Source organism: Spermophilus citellus (genome assembly GCF_964194105.1).
Source record: "Spermophilus citellus genome assembly, chromosome: 4".
Taxonomy (NCBI): Eukaryota; Metazoa; Chordata; class Mammalia; order Rodentia; family Sciuridae; genus Spermophilus; species Spermophilus citellus.
The window spans coordinates 147,061,875-147,079,478 of NC_138185.1; positions in this window are offsets into that span (position 1 = coordinate 147,061,875).

The window sequence follows — 17,604 nt, forward strand, 5'->3', positions numbered from 1 at the left end:
GCCTCCACTCAAAACAAACCCTGAATTTTGGTCTAAGTTACTTTTATAAGAATCCATCCAGGCTGATGGTCTTTCTTGCACCCTTCTCTTCTATAAAGCACTGCATTCTGGCCTGCTGTTGCTTGAGCTCTGGGACTTGTCAGGCCTAAGGCTGAAGAGCATATATTATGGACTATCCATCCTCCAGGAACTTGCATACCACTTTAGGCCTAGTTTAAAAAAAAATGCAAAACAAATTCCGTTTGGTCTTAATTATGTGTCAAAATCCACTTAGGCATAAATGCCCTTTGCTTGACATTTTTATAAATTTAACAGAGTCGGTAGTAAGAGTTATGGTCTGGTGGTTTCAGAATTCAGGGTTTAGCATAGTAATCCTTTATGGACTGGGGTTTGCGAGTTCAAATCTCATTGGAAACACCGGTTTCTTTTTCTGGGTTATCGAAGGGATGCGCTCTCATTTTGTCTACGGCTGAAACAGACTTGAAGAAAGGAAGCCCTTTGTGGTCTTTGCGCAAAATGAGATCCTGGAGATTTGGGAGGAGTCCATGATGGATTCCGAGAAAAATGGAAATTTACATTATCTTTCCGCACGTGGGGGAAAAACTAGGATTCTCGGTCTCTTGGAGAAGGGGGGAGCTGGTGGAGTCCATGTCTTTGCGTTTGTGGAAGCGATCGAATTCACCTTGGCTTAGTGGTACCCTTGACTCCTGGAGACCTGCGCACTTTCCCTCTTGACAGAACGCTTGGCGCCACTGCTCCTCCTGCGCTCCTGACGCCAAAATGGGTTTGCAGATAACTCTGGGTCAGCTAGTCCAGAAGCTACTCAGATAGTCCAACGTAGGCGGATTTTCATCTGTTTTCCTCGTCGGCTTCTTGTTCTCAGACCTCGCCTACTACTGCCTTAAGAATGTTCTCAGGATCTGTTTTATCTAGATCCAGCTTTCTGGGAGCCTCTTGAACTTCTGTCTGAATCAGAGCCTGGAATGGAAAGAAGCCAGACCTCCCATTAGCTACTACTAAGAACACAAACTTCTACACTTGCCGTTTTTCACGGTCCCCTTCGATAGCTCAGCTGGTAGAGCGGAGGACTGTAGAAGTTGTCGTCTGTAGTCATCCTTAGGTCGCTGGTTCGATTCCGGCTCGAAGGAGGCACGTGGGGCTTTTTGCATTCTGTAAGTTTCCCAAGAGTAGAACCTTCTAACCCTGTAAAATTTTGCTGACCATGAATGAACCTTACTTTCGCTTGTTCTCTTTGTGATCCCGCAGAACATTTGATCCTATTTACTCAAGAGTTGCGAATTAATGACCTTCCTTTTAGATTTAAAATCGTTAGCTGGAGTTGTAGCTCAGTGGTAGAGCACTTGCCTCTGGGTTCGATCCTAACACCACATAAAAACAAATAAAGGCATTGAGTCCATATACATTAAAAAAAAAAAAAGGTTAATCTCCAAATCTTTCAGACTAGCATGCATTGACTGAATTTCGAACATTATTCTTCATCTTCATTCCTACCCTTTTTCATTACCTTGAATAATTCATATGGTAATTCACGGTTCAAAGAGAAATATTTTAGAAAGGTCTGCTCTTTGAAAGGATATAAATAAACAATAGATATAAATAAACAATGTATATGGAAAGTATTCCTTAAGAAGAAAGAAATACTAGTTAAAACAAAGGGATTTATTTGTCCACCAAAGTACTTATTAATATTTGATACAAAAATGCAATGACAAGGACGATCTCATAGAATGTCAACGACTTTCTTGTAGAATGTCACTACTTTCTGGAGAACAACTAGCCATTGTAAATCAAGAAAGAAAGTTAAAAAGACACTACAATTGACCAACTATTTTATTTCTGCTTCTAGAAATTTGTTCTAAATGATAAAAGTTATCATATAAAAATTAGAAGAAGGGAATATGACATTTGTCTGTGGGTAATTAATATTCTTTATACTTTTATGTATTTTTCAAAATATGCCACTCATATCCATTACACTTAAAAATAATTTTGTTGTTGTTGCTGTTTTCTTTTAGTTTACAAAATGAAGTTTAAAAATACCCTGCACTATTATGGAAGACAGTTTTACAGTTTCTAACAAAATTAAACATACACTTCCCATGCAACCTAGCAATCACATTCTTAGGTACATGCTCAAATGAGTTAAAACTCACGTTCATTCATTAACCTGCACATAAGTTTATAGAAGCTTTAGACCTAACAAAACTTGATAGCAAACAATATGTCCTTTGGTAGGTAAATGGATAAGTAAACTGGTATAAACAAACAACAGAATAGTATTCAGTGTAAGAAGAAATGAGTTATCAAGCCATTAAAAGAAATGGATGTAAATTCAAATTCATATCACTAAGTGAAAGAAAAGTCTACATACTGTGTGATTCCAACTGTATGACATTCTGAAAAAGGCAAAACTATGTAGATAGTAAAAAGAATAGTGGTCTTTAGGAGTTAGGGAGAAGAAGGAATGAATAGGTGGGGCATAGAGGATTCTTAGTATGAGGAAACTACTCTGTATGATACTGTAAGGATGAAGGATAGATGTCATTATACATTTGTCCAAAACCATACAATGTGCACCACCAAAAGTGAAGCCTAATGTAAACTACAGACTTTGGTTAATGATGATGTTTCCATGTTGATTCCATGTTGGTTGAAGCAATATGTACAAATGAGGGAGACAGTATGGTTGGGGAGAGGTTAGAGTATGTAAGAATTGTGTCATTTCCACTCAATTTTAGTATAAACCTAAAGCTACTCTTTAAAAATAAAGTCTAGCCTGCAGCAGCAGTGCAGGCCAGCAGCTTGGGAGGCTGAGGCAGGAGGATCATGAGTTCAAAGCCAGCCTCAGCAAAAATGAGGCACTAAGCAACTCAGTGAGACCCTGTCTCTAAATAAAATGTAAAATAGGGCTGGGGATGTGGCTCAGTGGTGGAGTACCCAAGAGTTCAATCCCTGGTATCAAAAATAAAATAAAGTCTAGCAGGGTCAATAGCACATGCTATTGGGAGGCTGAGACAGGAGGATCAAAAGTTCAAGGCCAGTTTCAGCAAATGAGTGAGGCCCTGTCTCAAAATAAAAACTAAATAAAGAATCCCTTAGTTTTATCCCTAGTACCAAAAATAAAGTCTATTGTATTTTTAAACAGCGACTTGCATAATTTGCAATTTAGTTGGAGGAACTATGTAGATAATATTGTGTTATTAAACACAGTAAACATTTACAACACAATATGGGAGCACGATTAGGAAAATAAAAAGGAGCCGTCAGAATGATAAGGAAAGACAAATGGAAGAGAATTTTCAGCTAGAATTTGATAGAAATATCAGTGGGTTGTTAAGCCATTAAGTCCCAAGTTTTCAACTCTGCAAATATTTCAATAAAAATGACATAGGTGCATTAAAATAAGATAGAAATTATAATTATATATAGTATTATATTAATTGATATCAATTACAATTTTTATAATTATATTCTAAACTGTATACTACAAGTTTTTATAGGTGTTCCACATATGTGGCTATGGGACAAAACAGATTAAGTGTGTAAAAGGGTTTTAGGTATGTATGTGCGAAAGAATGACAAAAAATCGGGGAGGTGGATATGTTGGGAGAAGTGACAGCAAGAGTGCCAGAAAGGATTGGAGATAGAGGATGTGGCAAGGCGACAGGGTATATACTTGGAGGAATGGCAGGAGATTTCAGGAGGAAAAAGAAAAGGGGACACAGGGAAGGATAAGAGTTCAGGATTAATTTGACAGTAGCAGTAAAAAGGCAGGGAGTAGTGAAGTGTAAGTGAATGGGAACAGAAGCAAAGGAGCATCCTCCCGTCAACAAGAGATGGTATTGACTGGCACTAAGAGACAGTAAAGGTACTATGGACACAAGAAGGCAAGGAACAAACCAACACAAACAAAATCACTCCAAGGTGGTGCTCTCCAGAGGCTGGGAATTGCTTTTGTCATTGGACAACGGTGGAGAGTCCTGGGAAAGGGCCTGACCAGGAGCATGGGACAGGGATAGGAACAGGGCTCCCAGTTCACTCTTTTTTGGAGGGAGATGATAGCCTAACAGGAGGCATTCTCTAGGGCCTTGAAAACATCAAACCATGCTACAGGGTGTGGTGGTGCAAGCCTGTAATCCCAGCAATTAAGAAAGCTGAAGCAGGAGGATCACAAACTCAAAGCCAGCCTCAGCAATTTAGTGAGGCCCTAAGGAACTTCGTGAAACCCTGTTTCAAAAAAAAAAAAAAAAAAAAAAGGTCTGGGATCTCAGTGATTAAGTGTCCCTGGGTTCAATCCCTGGTAACAAAAAAATAAAAGGACTGGTAATGTAGTTCAGCAGTAGAGTGCTTCTGGGTTCAATCCTAATATAAAATCAAACAAATAAATAAGCAAACAGTAATCAAAGTAGATCTGATAACAGGGCTGGGGTTGTGGCTCAGTGGTAGCGCTTGCCTAGCATGAGTGAGGCACTGGGTTCTAGTCTTAGCACCACATACACATAAATAAAATAAAGGTCCATCAACAACTAAAAAATATTAAAAAAATAGATTTGATAGGACTCATTAGAGATGAACAGAAAACAAAATCAAATGAATCTTGGGATAATGCTCAGAATTAGACTTCAGAACAAAGGAAAAACAAACATTAGAAAACAACAATTGCTCTATGAAGAAAGGAAAGGCAATGACATGGAAATCATGCAAAAAAGGGAATTTTACAGAAGTGTCAGGAATGTGCAATTTATCCATAGGTACAGGGTTTTATTTATTTATTTTTTACTTTGGGTGATGGGGATTGAATCCAGCATTTTGTGTGGGCTATGCACATGCTCTATCTGGGTGCTATATTCCCAACCTCCAGAGCACCCCACCCCTACCCAGTAGGCACTGGGAACAAAGCAAGTTTGGTCTCTCAATTTCTGAGACCAAAAAAAAAAAAAAAAACCAGCCTCTTTGTTGAGAACGTGGAGTGAGATGGGTGAAGAAGAAAGGAACTTGTTTGGAGATCTTTATGGAGGTTGGGTGGGTAGCATGGAGTCAGTCAAGAATCACCTTTTATATATTTTGGAATCTGATAAAAGAAAAATTCTGAAATGTCCTAAATTTAATTGCAAAGGGCAGAGGATGAAAGAGAGACATAAGGGAAGTTAATCAAGTAGCAAGTCACAAGCCTAAAAGAACAACAGACTATTTCACATTCTTGACTGTATGTTAAAACATTAAATTCCATCACCATTCTCTAGGCACAACCATCCTGCTTACAACCCTAAATGATTCAAAAACAATTACTTCTTCTTATGTACTATCCTCCCATCCCAAAGTTTCCCCCTATTCATGTTATCACAGCCCTCTTATCTGTAGCCAATGTAGGTTCAGTGTTAATGATTTATGTCTTCCTTCCCCCGATTTTTGTTATAAAAAATATTCTTAACTTTTGTCCACTGGACATTTTCCCAGATGCTATCCGGCCCTGCTGCTGGGGGCTATGAGAACTTATCCCAGGACCAGCCCCCACCCGCTTTTTTTTTTTTCTTTCCTGTGTCTGTTAAAATCTCAATAAACCCTTTTATTTCAGACATCTCTTGATCTCAAGAGTTTTGGTTTAACAAATCATACTTAGCTGCAAAATCAAATTCAAGTTAACTGTCTACCTGGCTATTTCTTTCCCATGGCATAATGATACCTGAGTGAGAGCTCCAAGCCCACTAAGGTTTGGCTTTCTGTACTCTCATTCATTCCTCATATTGCATTACAAGAGTAATGCTATTTAGAACCAAAGCAGGGTCTCCTCAGGATATTTCGGGAGCACAGAACTGCACCCCTTGAACGAGGCTGCTGGTGCCTACACCAGATCATGAGAATGATTCAGTGTGAACCGTGAGTTTTAGGAGAATGGAAAGTGGTCCTGATCGAGGAACGCGAAAGCAGTGAAAACCTTGGGCTGAAAGAGTCAGGCTCAATTTAAGAGTCAGTCTAGGGGCTGTCAGATGTCACTGCCCTGACATCGGAAAGAAATTTTTACAGGAAACCTGGATGATTTGAGAAGCAAATAAAGATTTCACAGAGTGAACTATACCTGGTGACCGGAAAGTAATTTAGTTGGAAAGCAACTTTTCCAATTATCGCACCTACACTTTCTAATATTAGTTATTCGGATTTGGGCTCAACTAAAAACGTACAACTGGCAGTGGTGGGATTCGAACCCACGCCTCCGAAGAGACTGGAGCCTAAATCCAGCGCCTTAGACCGCTCGGCCACACTACCACGTGAGACCCTGGTTGTTTCTATTACCTTTTTCATCTCTGAGCACTTTGCCCCAGGGTGAAAGCATGAAATTCTGACTTTTTTTTTTTTTTTTTTTTTTCCTGGTGGAAGTAGAATGTTTTTATTCATCTCTGGAAATCTGAGCAAACCTGGAGACTAGATGACTCATCATATTCTCGCAAGCTCTGGGAAGTGGGCTAGAAGCTGCAAAAGAAATGTGAGAGTTATTAAAATTACACTGAGATCTCATACTAGTCAAAATGGCAGTCAATCAAACCAGAAAGTTATGAAGGAAGAATTCTTAAGCATGATTGACTGATGATAACCAAGATTCTTCCAGAACCACAAACTTATAAGAGAGGCCACCATAAATTTATATGAAAAGTATTTGTGCAAGGACAGTTGCTTAGGAACTATCTGTTCAACCTTAGATTGACATTCATTATTGTAATCAAGAATTATTGTTTCAGTGTATCTGATGTAATCTTCCACACTTTTCTTTTTTGAAACTCTGCTCTGCCTTAACCTCTTTGAATATGCCCCTAGTTTAGTATGAGATGCATATTTCCATTATAATGCCTTGCTATCTCAGATAAATATTAGTATATTAATATTCTTTAGAGAATCTCCATATTTTTTATTGACACAGGCAATCAAAAATTATCAGTATAAGTGTCCTTTGAATCGTTCTTTTTCTTAAAAAAAGCAATAAGATCCAGAAGGGGGTGCGGAGGGGGTTGGGGTGGGGTTTCCCTCTGGGGACTCATTGAAAGTTATTAGAGAAAATGGAAGAATAAGAAACTCATTGCTGTTAGGTGGAGAGTCTGTGGATAGGAATTTTGCTTAGAGTGCTATGAGTCCAGGTCTCCTCTGAGCCCCCTTTTCTTAGCGAATCTGGTGAGCCTGTCCTTGTGCTCAAAGAAAATTCCTTGGCCTCCTCCTGAAGGTTCAGAATGGTGATGTGGAGTCTAACTTGTCAGTAATTGAGAATGGCCTCTCTGCACGCTGGGTAAACTGAAGGCAGTGGTCACTGTTGTAGCACCAGAAGGATGTGCCTAGAGAGCAATCACATTTCAAGACCATTCCCAGCTCAGAAAGGGGCAGTTCCCAGGCTTCCTTTGAGCCCGGGGCTGCTTACTCTGCATTTTTTCCTTGGAAAAGAGCAGAGGGTAAGCTCGAAAAAGTTTAAGAGGTGATACTAAGGATTTCCTGCAACCAAAGTAAGAATCACTCACTGCCAACGAATCTCACTCGGCCCAAAGTCCTGGTTTATGTATTATTTATATTCTTGGTCACCTCTGATCCGCGGTTTCTTAGTCTCTTGCAATTCCCTTCTAGGAGTCTAATCAATGTTTCCTAAACTTGAGTGCAAGTCACTGTCTCTCCTTGCTGAAGGCCTCTCCTCAAGGTATCTCCTCAAGCCCTGTGGCCTGAGGGGTCCAAGGTCAGGGTAGGAAGAGAAGGGCAAGGTTGTCCTTTGCCAGATCTTCACGAGGCGACTCTCCTTCCAGTTCAGGGTCACCCATGCCAGGAGTGGGAGGTGGTGAGCAAGAAAGAAGTTGAAGAAAACTGCTTAGAAACAGGACTCAGGAGCACAGGATAAACGTTGATCTAAGACAGAGAGGCAGGGACCACACGAGAAGCTGTCCCGGCCTTAGGAGGTGGAAGATGGGTTTTCCTCCAGCGTCCACCCCGCAGTCCTGGTATGCGACAGTGGACGCTCCCGCACCTCTCAAACCCACAGGATGTTGTTCTCACCTCTTCTTTCTTCCTTGTCGCTCCCTGGTGTTCCCCTTTCCAGCTCACAGGCATGCAGAGGTCTCTAACGGAGCTGATGGTCCACCCGTGGGCCCTGACCGGGTTCTCTTTCTCCCCAGAAGCTTCAGGAGTCAGGAGCGAGGCGCCTGCTAGCAGGTGGTCAGCGCCCAAAGCCAGGTGCGCATCGAGTTACGTGTGTCAAATCTAGCAGCATGTTAAGAGTGAGGCTTCCCTGGTCACCTGGGGCGGAGGGATTCAAATCACCTACTGTTCTCAGCCTCTTTGCCTGAAGAAACAACTTCTAAGAAATTTCACTTTATTTTCAAACTTTAGAAAAAGTGCAAATTTACTGTCTCCAACAGTAGCCGCAAGTCAATCAGGGTCAGGCACAGAAAGACAAATGTTATTCTGAAGTTGGAGACAATCCTAGAGTTGTGTAGGTTAAGAGGCATCAATTTGAAAGAGAGAAAAGACACCCGTATTCCGTCGGATTGGAGAGTGGGGCAAATGGGAGGAGAGAGAATAAATATTCAAAATATGTGTTGAACTCTTATGCCTAGTACTGAGCCAGTCAAGAAACTGTAGACAGGTCCTTAGAAGCCACAGGTTGAGACTTTTGGTGAGATCTCCAAATGAGATTATACAGTCACATACATGTCTTCCTGTGTTATAATTTGGTAGACATCAATTTAAATAACCTACAGTTTCTGTAAATCTTTCTCAAGATGAACGTGCCCTTAGCTCTTCTTCAATCCTTTTTTTGATTCCAGACCAGCCAATAAAAGGAAAGGACCAGTCAACTGGGAAGAACCTGGTCATTACAGTAGAGGTGTTTGATCCAGGAATGTTGCATGTTCAAGTTCCCCAAACTGACAGACTTCCTTAACAAGAGAGAAAGTACCACACTCTCATGTCCCTGGACAAAATTCCTTTATTTGCCAGTGGGACTTGATTTCCCTTTTCAGTTGATGGTGCTGTCCAAGGACCCATAGCCTGCTTTGCACTGTGAATCCTTCCATGAAGGGTGAGCCTAGGACTTTTCCTCTCAAGAAGCGGATCACAAGGTAGGTTGAACTATTCAGGCAAGAAGTGACCTGAGATTCATAAATCAGGTGTCTCCGTTTTCCTAGTGGAATGCCAACTTTTCTGCACACCCAGTATCTGAAGCACATGGGATAGCCACCTGATTCCAGGGCTGGAGTTGTGGCTCAGCGGTAGAGTGTTTGCCTAGCACAAGTGAGGCCCTGGGTTCGCTCCGCAGCACCACATACAAACAAATAAGTAAAGATATTGTGTCCAACAACAACTAAAAAATAAATGTCTATTTTTAAAAAGACAGATGCCTGATACAGATATGCCCAGTGTTTGTCTGGCACACGGCTATTACTTAGGACTTCAGAATGTAAGTAGTCTAGGCTTTATCATTCTACAATATTGCTAGAGAGTTTAACCTTAAATTTCCTGCTGTCCTCACCTTATTAATAATCCAAATGATGACAAGGAAGAGATTTACTTTTTTAAAATTTTATTTCTTTATTAGCTACACATTACATTACAATGATCTTCTCAATTCATACATTTGAATCATTGGGATATAATTTCTCATTTTTCTAATTATACAGATTGCAAGACCTTTCTACTAAAAGTGTGATCCAGAGACCACTGCTGCTAGCAGTATTTCTTGGTAGCATATTAGAAATGCAGATTGTTGCGTCTATTAAATTAGAATCTTAAGTTCCTCAAAGGCAGTTGGACACTTGAACTTTTGAGAGGTAGCTAAGTACTAATCTATGTACCATATATTCTACACTCATTTAGAACTTTCAAATGTTCTAAATGAGTGTAGAAAGATTCCCCAGCAGAATCTTTCTGGATCAGTCTTCAGCAGGAGATACATACTACATTGCAATGGAAAGCTCTGTCCCTACCTCTAATAGAGACCCCTATGCTGTAGGCTGGAGGAATCCTTCTACATGTGCTACAAAATCTTGCTAAAAATTCAATACCAGTAAATAGTCTATTATTTTTGATGAATGCACTATAGCAATCCCTGAATAGCCTTTGCTTACTTTTATTTGGTTTGCCTTTTTAATTTCCTTAAATTAAATTAGCTTTTACTTAAATATTTAGCTTCTATATGAACTTGTATCTGTATCTCATTGATCATCACACTAATGCAAAACATTGTAATGTACTTAAAATTTTTCTAATATAAATGCTCTAAGAAGAAAAAGGAAATATATTTGTCCTTTTTTCTTAAATTGTAGATGGACACAATACCTTTATTTGTTTATTTTTAGGTGGTGCCTGGGATGGAGCCCAGTCCCTCACGCGTGATAGGGAAATGCTCTACCACTGAGCCACAACCTCAGCCCCTGCACTTGTTTTTATAATGTTCACTAGAGTCCATGGTCTCCCATAGACCAAAGAGATTTCAGAGGCAATCTTATCAAATTGATCACCTTGGAAATGTTTAGGTGAAAAGAAATGCAACCCTGACCTAGGGCATGGTCAGCAGGAATAGAAAGGGGAAGGATATGAGACATGTTGATTTATTTGTTTCTGCTCATCTTTCTGGTTTCAATGTCTTCCTTCCCCATTCAGAGTCCACAGATATTATAGTCTGGGTATTTGGGATTTAAAAAGATAAAGTCTATATATAACTTATTTTCTCTTTGATTTCTCTCTATTGCCTTTTTCTAGCCCCTGATTCCAATTCCACAGAGTACCAAGTCCTCAAACCTAAGTCAGCTTCTCAATAAACACACAAGAGTGTATTTAATGGATTTAGTCTCTTAGGGCCAGGCAAATGGAAACATCTTCTAGAAATTCTTTTGGGACTTGGAAATACGATCTTCCTTCAGTTCTTCAAAATAGCACTCAGCCCATTTCACATCCATCAAACAAATCTGTTTTATTATACTTAAAAAAACTTTCCTCTACTATGTGCATATACAATCCCCAAATGGCCAAACCATGTATAAAAAGAGAACTCTAATCCACAACTTACATTTGGTTCAGAAAAATCAACCAATTATCTACAATGACTAGCCCAGGAATTCAGCCTACTATCTATACACCAGATTTACAGGAAGTCAGACCACTATCTCCAACAACCAATCTAGAAACAATAACTTACATAAAAATCAGCTCCAAGTAACCCCAGTTACTCTGGAGGCTGAGGCAAGAGAATTGCAGGGTTGAGGCCAGCCTCAGCAACTTAGCAAGATACTGTCTCAAAATTAAAAATAAATAAATAAATAAAAGGACTGAGGGGTAAGCGTATAAAGCACTCTTGGGTTCATCCCCAGTACCCCCCAATAAATAAATAAATAAATAAATAATCAACTCCAAACAACAAGGCTTGATTAATGATTGATGGCTTATCTGGTAGTTTTTCCTGCTTCTAACTTAGTATCAACCAGAGAAAGCCAAATATGTATGTCTAACCACATACAAATATGTATGTCTAATCACATAAGATGCCCTGCATCTATGCAGCATCTCTAAAGGGGCAGTGAGCTTACCTACAGTTTCCCCCATGCTTATATACTCCAAATATGGCATCCCCCAAAGCATGTCCTTTGTCCACTAAAAAGTTTTCCCACTCTTCTGCCTGCTATTGAGCCTCTGCTAAAACGCAAGGGATGTGACTCCCTTGCTACAGTCAGCTATGAATAGCCTTTATTTATTCTCATTTATTTATTTGGTCTTTTTTTTAACCTCCACACTAGGATTAAAGTTTTTCAAAATAAAAAATTGAGGGGAAATGAAAGAATTACAAACAAACAAACAGAAAAGTGATTAAAATGTTCCTATGATCCCAACAAGGGATGAAGTTGCTCAGGGAAAGAGGTGCTCGGGATATGCCAGAGCACACTGAAACACCCAGGTTCAAATCTGATAAACTAGCAGAAGGGGTTCTTGGGGTCTCTTGAAGTCAGACAGGCCAACTAAAGTGAGCTGTGGGTTCTGAGGGTTGGGAGAGTATAAGAGTTTGCCATAACTCTTGGGACAATCATTAAGGGTAGGAGGTCAACTGGATGTATATAGGGTCTATTGGACAGAGGTTTATTTATGTTGACAGAAGAGTGAGAATCCTGTCCCCAAAGACAACTTCTGTGTAGGAGAAACAAATAATGTCAGTTCCATAGTTGTTACCCTGACTTGGAATTCATCTTTGAGCATTTTAAATTCCTCTTAAATGTGGTAAATCAGTCTATGTTAAATCAGTCCAGTAGGGAATAGAAGTGAGCTCACCAAGTTGGGACAGGGTGAGAATAAGGAAACATATTCCAGGAAAAGGAAAGAGAAGTCAAGAATATGATCAGAGAATGACAAGCTAAGAAAGGAGGAGAAACAGCAAGGAGGGAAGGAGGTGAGAGGTAGTTTTGACTGTTTGCCTAAGGCCAGTGTTATGGCTTAGATATGAGGTATCCCCCAAAAGCTCATGTGTGAGATAGAGCAAAAAAGTTTGGAAGTGAAATGATTGGGTTATGAGAGCCTTAACATAATCAATGCATTGATTCATTTGAATGGATTAAATTGGTGGTGACTATAGGTGGGTAGGGTGTGGCTGCAGGAGGAAAGTCACTAGGGGGCAAGCCTTTGGGCTTGTCCCTGGTGAGAGGAAAAGTTTATTTGGGGCTCACAGTTTCAGAGGTCTCAGTCCATAGACAACCAAGTCCATTGCTCTGGTACTGAGGTGAGGCAGAACAACATGGTGGAAGGGCATGGCAGAGGAAAGCAGCTCAGAACATGGCACCAGGAATTGGTGAGAAGTAAGCATTAACAAAGATCATAAGAATGTTGATAATAATGAATGCTCATTGCTGTGGCCCCATCTCAGTCATGGCTGTTAATTCAGGGAAACACCAAGCAAGGGATGATGGGGGATTGAGAAAAGGCAAATAGACACACATAGAGAAAAGGCTAAGGCCAGGTGGGACATCATCCTCTAAGGGAGCTAGTACAGCATGTTCATCATATAGGTTTCATCAAAAGGTTATTTGTGAGAAAGTTTCACCTGAAGGACACAGGACTGGCAGGACATTAGGGTTAGCTTGTTATGCTCAGAATTCTCTATCCCAGGGAGTTGGTGCCTGAGCTCAAGGTCCTGACTGACACACACTGCTCTGTGTCTTTTTGCAAAAGCTTCCTCAGGCCTGTGTTACCACAGCAACTGGGCCATCTTGATTTGTACCTTTGCACAGGAAGTTCCCAGTGCAAAAGCCATGAGGCAATCAGAAACCATGGTTCATGTCACTGCTTTCCACAGCTCATTTCCAAAACAAGGACACTGAGACATGGCAGAGTTAAATAACAGACCAAACTCAGGTTTTTTTCTAACCACTGCACTATGCACTCAATGTCTACACACTCCAATATTCACATTCCATCTATGACCCACTTTGTTTTAATTGGGTTTTCCTGTTCTAGAAAGCCAGGCAACACTACTTCCTGAAGTTGTGAGGCCTCTCTTTAGTTGCAAGGTCCAAAGAGATCATCCTGTTGGAGGTTAACTGCAAAGAAATGCTTTGTAGGCAGGGGGATACAAAGACCTCCTTCTTGATTCAGTTAAAGCCCAGTCTTGTTCTCTTGAGAACATGGAGGCCAGTGCCTGGCATAGGAAGACCAAGGACTGAATGCTCACAAGTTTTGGGAACAGCAGTGCTTATCAGGACACAGAGGATTCTGCAGTCTTTCTCCGGTGCTGTGTTCCTATTCATCTCACCTAGACTCATCCCCATTAGTTATCTCCAACGCCAGAATAGTTGCCACTAATGCTTTATTTTGCCTATACCTAAATAAAGAATATCTGTTCCTTAAAAATTTGAAAGATCAGCAGCATTGTTTAAAGGAGACCATCAGAAATTTACAGATTTCCGACAAACTTTGTGATCTAGGACAAATGAAAACATTAAAAAGTAGTGAGTAAAAGAGCAGATTTGCGACAGAAAACTCTCTTACTAAGCAAAGTTGGTTCACTTCTTGGGGTTGCACCAATTAGGCCTTTTCTACAATCCTTATGTACAGCTATATTTGCAGTAAGAAATAGACATGATTATTATCTAAACAAAATTTTCAAAAGTTGGAAACACAATTTTTAAAATAAAAATCGTATTCTTTTTATACAGAAGATATGTAAATCTGTGTGTATCTTTAGAGAAAGATTAAACTCTTTCTCTCCAACACTCTTTTAACTTATTTGCTCCTCCCGTTTGATCTTAGGCATTCACTCTAAAAACGCAAAATTAAAGGTTTGTCGTTCTGGATTCAGAAAGGATAAAGCCTCTCACCCCGTCCCTGGATTTTCCCACCGCTTGAGTGAGAGGAATGAGCTCTATTCCCTTTGTCGATCAGCCTCCAGATGCCCTCTTATAGCCCAGGGGGGATCTTCCAGACACCCCAATATGCGGAATTATTATCTCTACACCATAGAGGCACAGCAGGTGACGTTTCAGCAACAATGATAAGTAACAGTTTCAGTTTTGTACCAGAATACGGTGCCCTGCCCTTTTGCTTGGAATAAAACAACGTTCAGTACTTCGGAATGCTGGGTTTACAATATGAGTCTATAAGACAAGAGAAAGAGACCAGATTTACAGGTGATGGCTCCATAGCTCAGGGGTTAGAGCACTGGTCTTGTAAACCAGGGGTCGCGAGTTCAAATCTCGCTGGGGCCTGTGGTAGCTTCTTTTGTTTTCTTTTGCACGAGGAGAGATGAAGGAAGGGACCGTGAGCCCCGGATGGCTGGTTGGGCACGTGTCCACAAAGCTGGTGTCAATTCGGGAAGTTCTTGAGCAAATCGAATTCAGTTCTGTCTGCGGAAGCCTCCGGTTTCATCTAGATCTGTCACAGAAAGTGAGCTCAGCTTCTGTGTGAGGAGCCAGCCTGCTGTGTTAGCAAACACACATTCCCGCCGATAGAAGGCACTCCACCCATCTTTTCCCAGCCAAAGGATGCGGTCAATGAGCCTTGAGGCAAAATCAAATATGTTTCTAGACGTGGCTCGTTGGTCTAGGGGTATGATTCTCGCTTAGGGTGCGAGAGGTCCCGGGTTCAAATCCCGGACGAGCCCGAGTTTTCTTGCTACTGATTTGTTTAAAGGAAAACAAAGGAACTGCATTTTGTTCCCTCTGTATCTTTGCTTTTAAAAATTACATATCAAGTCTCTGTGGAGGTGTGAAACAACAAGAAGGCATCCCAACTTATCCTCTGTTCTTTCTGACAAAATGCTCCCCTCCCGTAGCGACTTAAAGAGCAACTTATTCTCAGGGCGTCTCAGTGCGTCTGTTGTGCTTGGAAACATGCTCCTTTCCCTCCAGGAATCCTGTTCAGCCAAATTTCGGGAAACTCTAGCCCTAGGTAAATATAAGGAGCTGCTTTCTTTCCTGGGAAGGAATTGGTAGCTGATACACATTATCGCCTTCTGTAAATGTGTGATGTGCTATCCTTTTAAAAGAGGTTTATATTCTGTCACATAATAATGATCTTTTCTTTTCCTTTCTTCCCTCATCACCCTCTTTTCTCCCTTCCCTTTCTTTCTTAAAATATTGTAGATGAACACTCAGTAACTTTACTTGTTTTTAATGTGGTGCTGAGGATTGAACCCAGTGCCTCACACATGCAAGGTAAGAACTTTACTATTGAGCTACAGCCTCACCCCTCTTTCTTACTCTTTTTCCACCACAATCCTGAGATAAGTAATGAATTCTGTTAACTACAGTGAAACAAGACAGTATTGAGGGACTATAAATTACCAAAACAAAAATTAAATGTTAAATTAGAAAATAATATTTTGTGGGCCCCTGGGAACCTTCTTTATTGTGTAAATTACTATTAAAGACTAGAATGACCCCATTAGAAGGGAATTACATCTTCTTCCTGGCCGCAGATTGACCAATTTATTGACACTCATATTCTCCTTTCTGTCCTCTTACTAGGCTCATCATCATTCACTTCTACTTAAGGGCAGCTCCTCCAGTTTCACCTCAGATGACTTCCATCCCCTCTCCCCTACCCTAGGTCTTGGTTCCTGCAATGGCATGTCCCCCACCCCTCCCCCAACTTCCACCCCAATACACCCAGCAGCTATTTTTCCCAGTGTGAAAGTTCAATCCTGTTAGCTTACAAATTGTAAGTATTGCTAATCCTAAAACTAAATTCCTTCTTAACTATCTTTTCCATCTGTCAAACCAATGATCTTTTATTAGAAAGAAAGTTCTTAAAAGTTATGCATTTTGTGTCTCCGTTTCCTCCCCTATGTTCTCTTCTCAACCAAATAGGATAAGGCTTTTTTTCTCCACCATTCCACCAAAAGGACTCTTGTCAAGGTCACTAATAACACTGATGTGCCAGTCCCCATCTTTATCCTACTTGCCTTTTCAACTGCACAGGAACACTACACTACTCATGCAGGAGGCTACTTTCTTTTCCTTGCTCCTCCTTTTCTTACCTCTCAATTCTACTGTTTTCTTGCCCTCCTTTTTGGCTGTCTTTCTATACTTACTCATACAATCATGTGACTTCTCCTAATTTTATATCACAAACCTTGTTAATAACTTTGTACATATTATCACGAACTTACCTCATGTGAAGAATTATAGGCATCTCAAAAATTAATTTTAAAAAATGATGCTCCTCTTCCTACTGCTCTATCACCACCACCTATGGAAATAGCTTCTGTTTTTCATCCAGTTCCCCCAAACACCATGTGGAATCCACCAGTGAACCGTGTTGGCTACCTCCCTTCATTTCCCAACCAAGTCACTGCTATCACCCTAAACCCTTCATCTCTCCATAGACTCCCACAACTCAGCTTCCTACTTTCTTTATTTCCTAGAGAGCAGCCAGATTTATGCTATAATTAATATTAGTAGCATATGCAAAATAATATTCTCCTCAGCTTAAAACAGCCAGTAACTTCTCCTCACACTTAGAACAAATTCTGTGATCTTCCACTTGTGTGTTGTGGTCCTGACCCCCTCTCTGATCTCAACTCCTAACCCCATCTCTCCCTTCCCACTCATTCTATTCCAGCTATCCTGACCTTCTTGCTGCTCCAAAAATAAAGGGTCCTTGTGTCTTGTTCAGGACCTTTCACTTGCTTTTACCTCTTCCTTTGGATATTTGTATGACTTTCTCCCTATTCTTGAATTCAAAGGTCACTTTTTTAGTGACATCTTCCTTGACCACCCTTTTCAAAACAGCTTCCAAATGTAACTATACCCTACCAGACTTTGCTTTTCTGCACAGCACTTATCACTACTGGATATTATTATGTACCATAGTATATATAACATTGTTTCATGTTTTTCTTCTGCTTTCCCTACTAGGATAAAGCTTCAACAGGGCAAGCATTTTGTTGTGCTTACTTCATACCCTCAGGACTTAGCAATGTGTATGATTCATGGCAGGTTGTTAACAATGATTGAAGCAATATTAATACAATTCCAGCCACACCTGCTGGTCTCCAAAGCCACAATTAAATAGGATTTATTTCTATTTTTTGTAGATTCGGATTGGAATCTTCTCAAGAATAGGGGCCATGGCCATGGG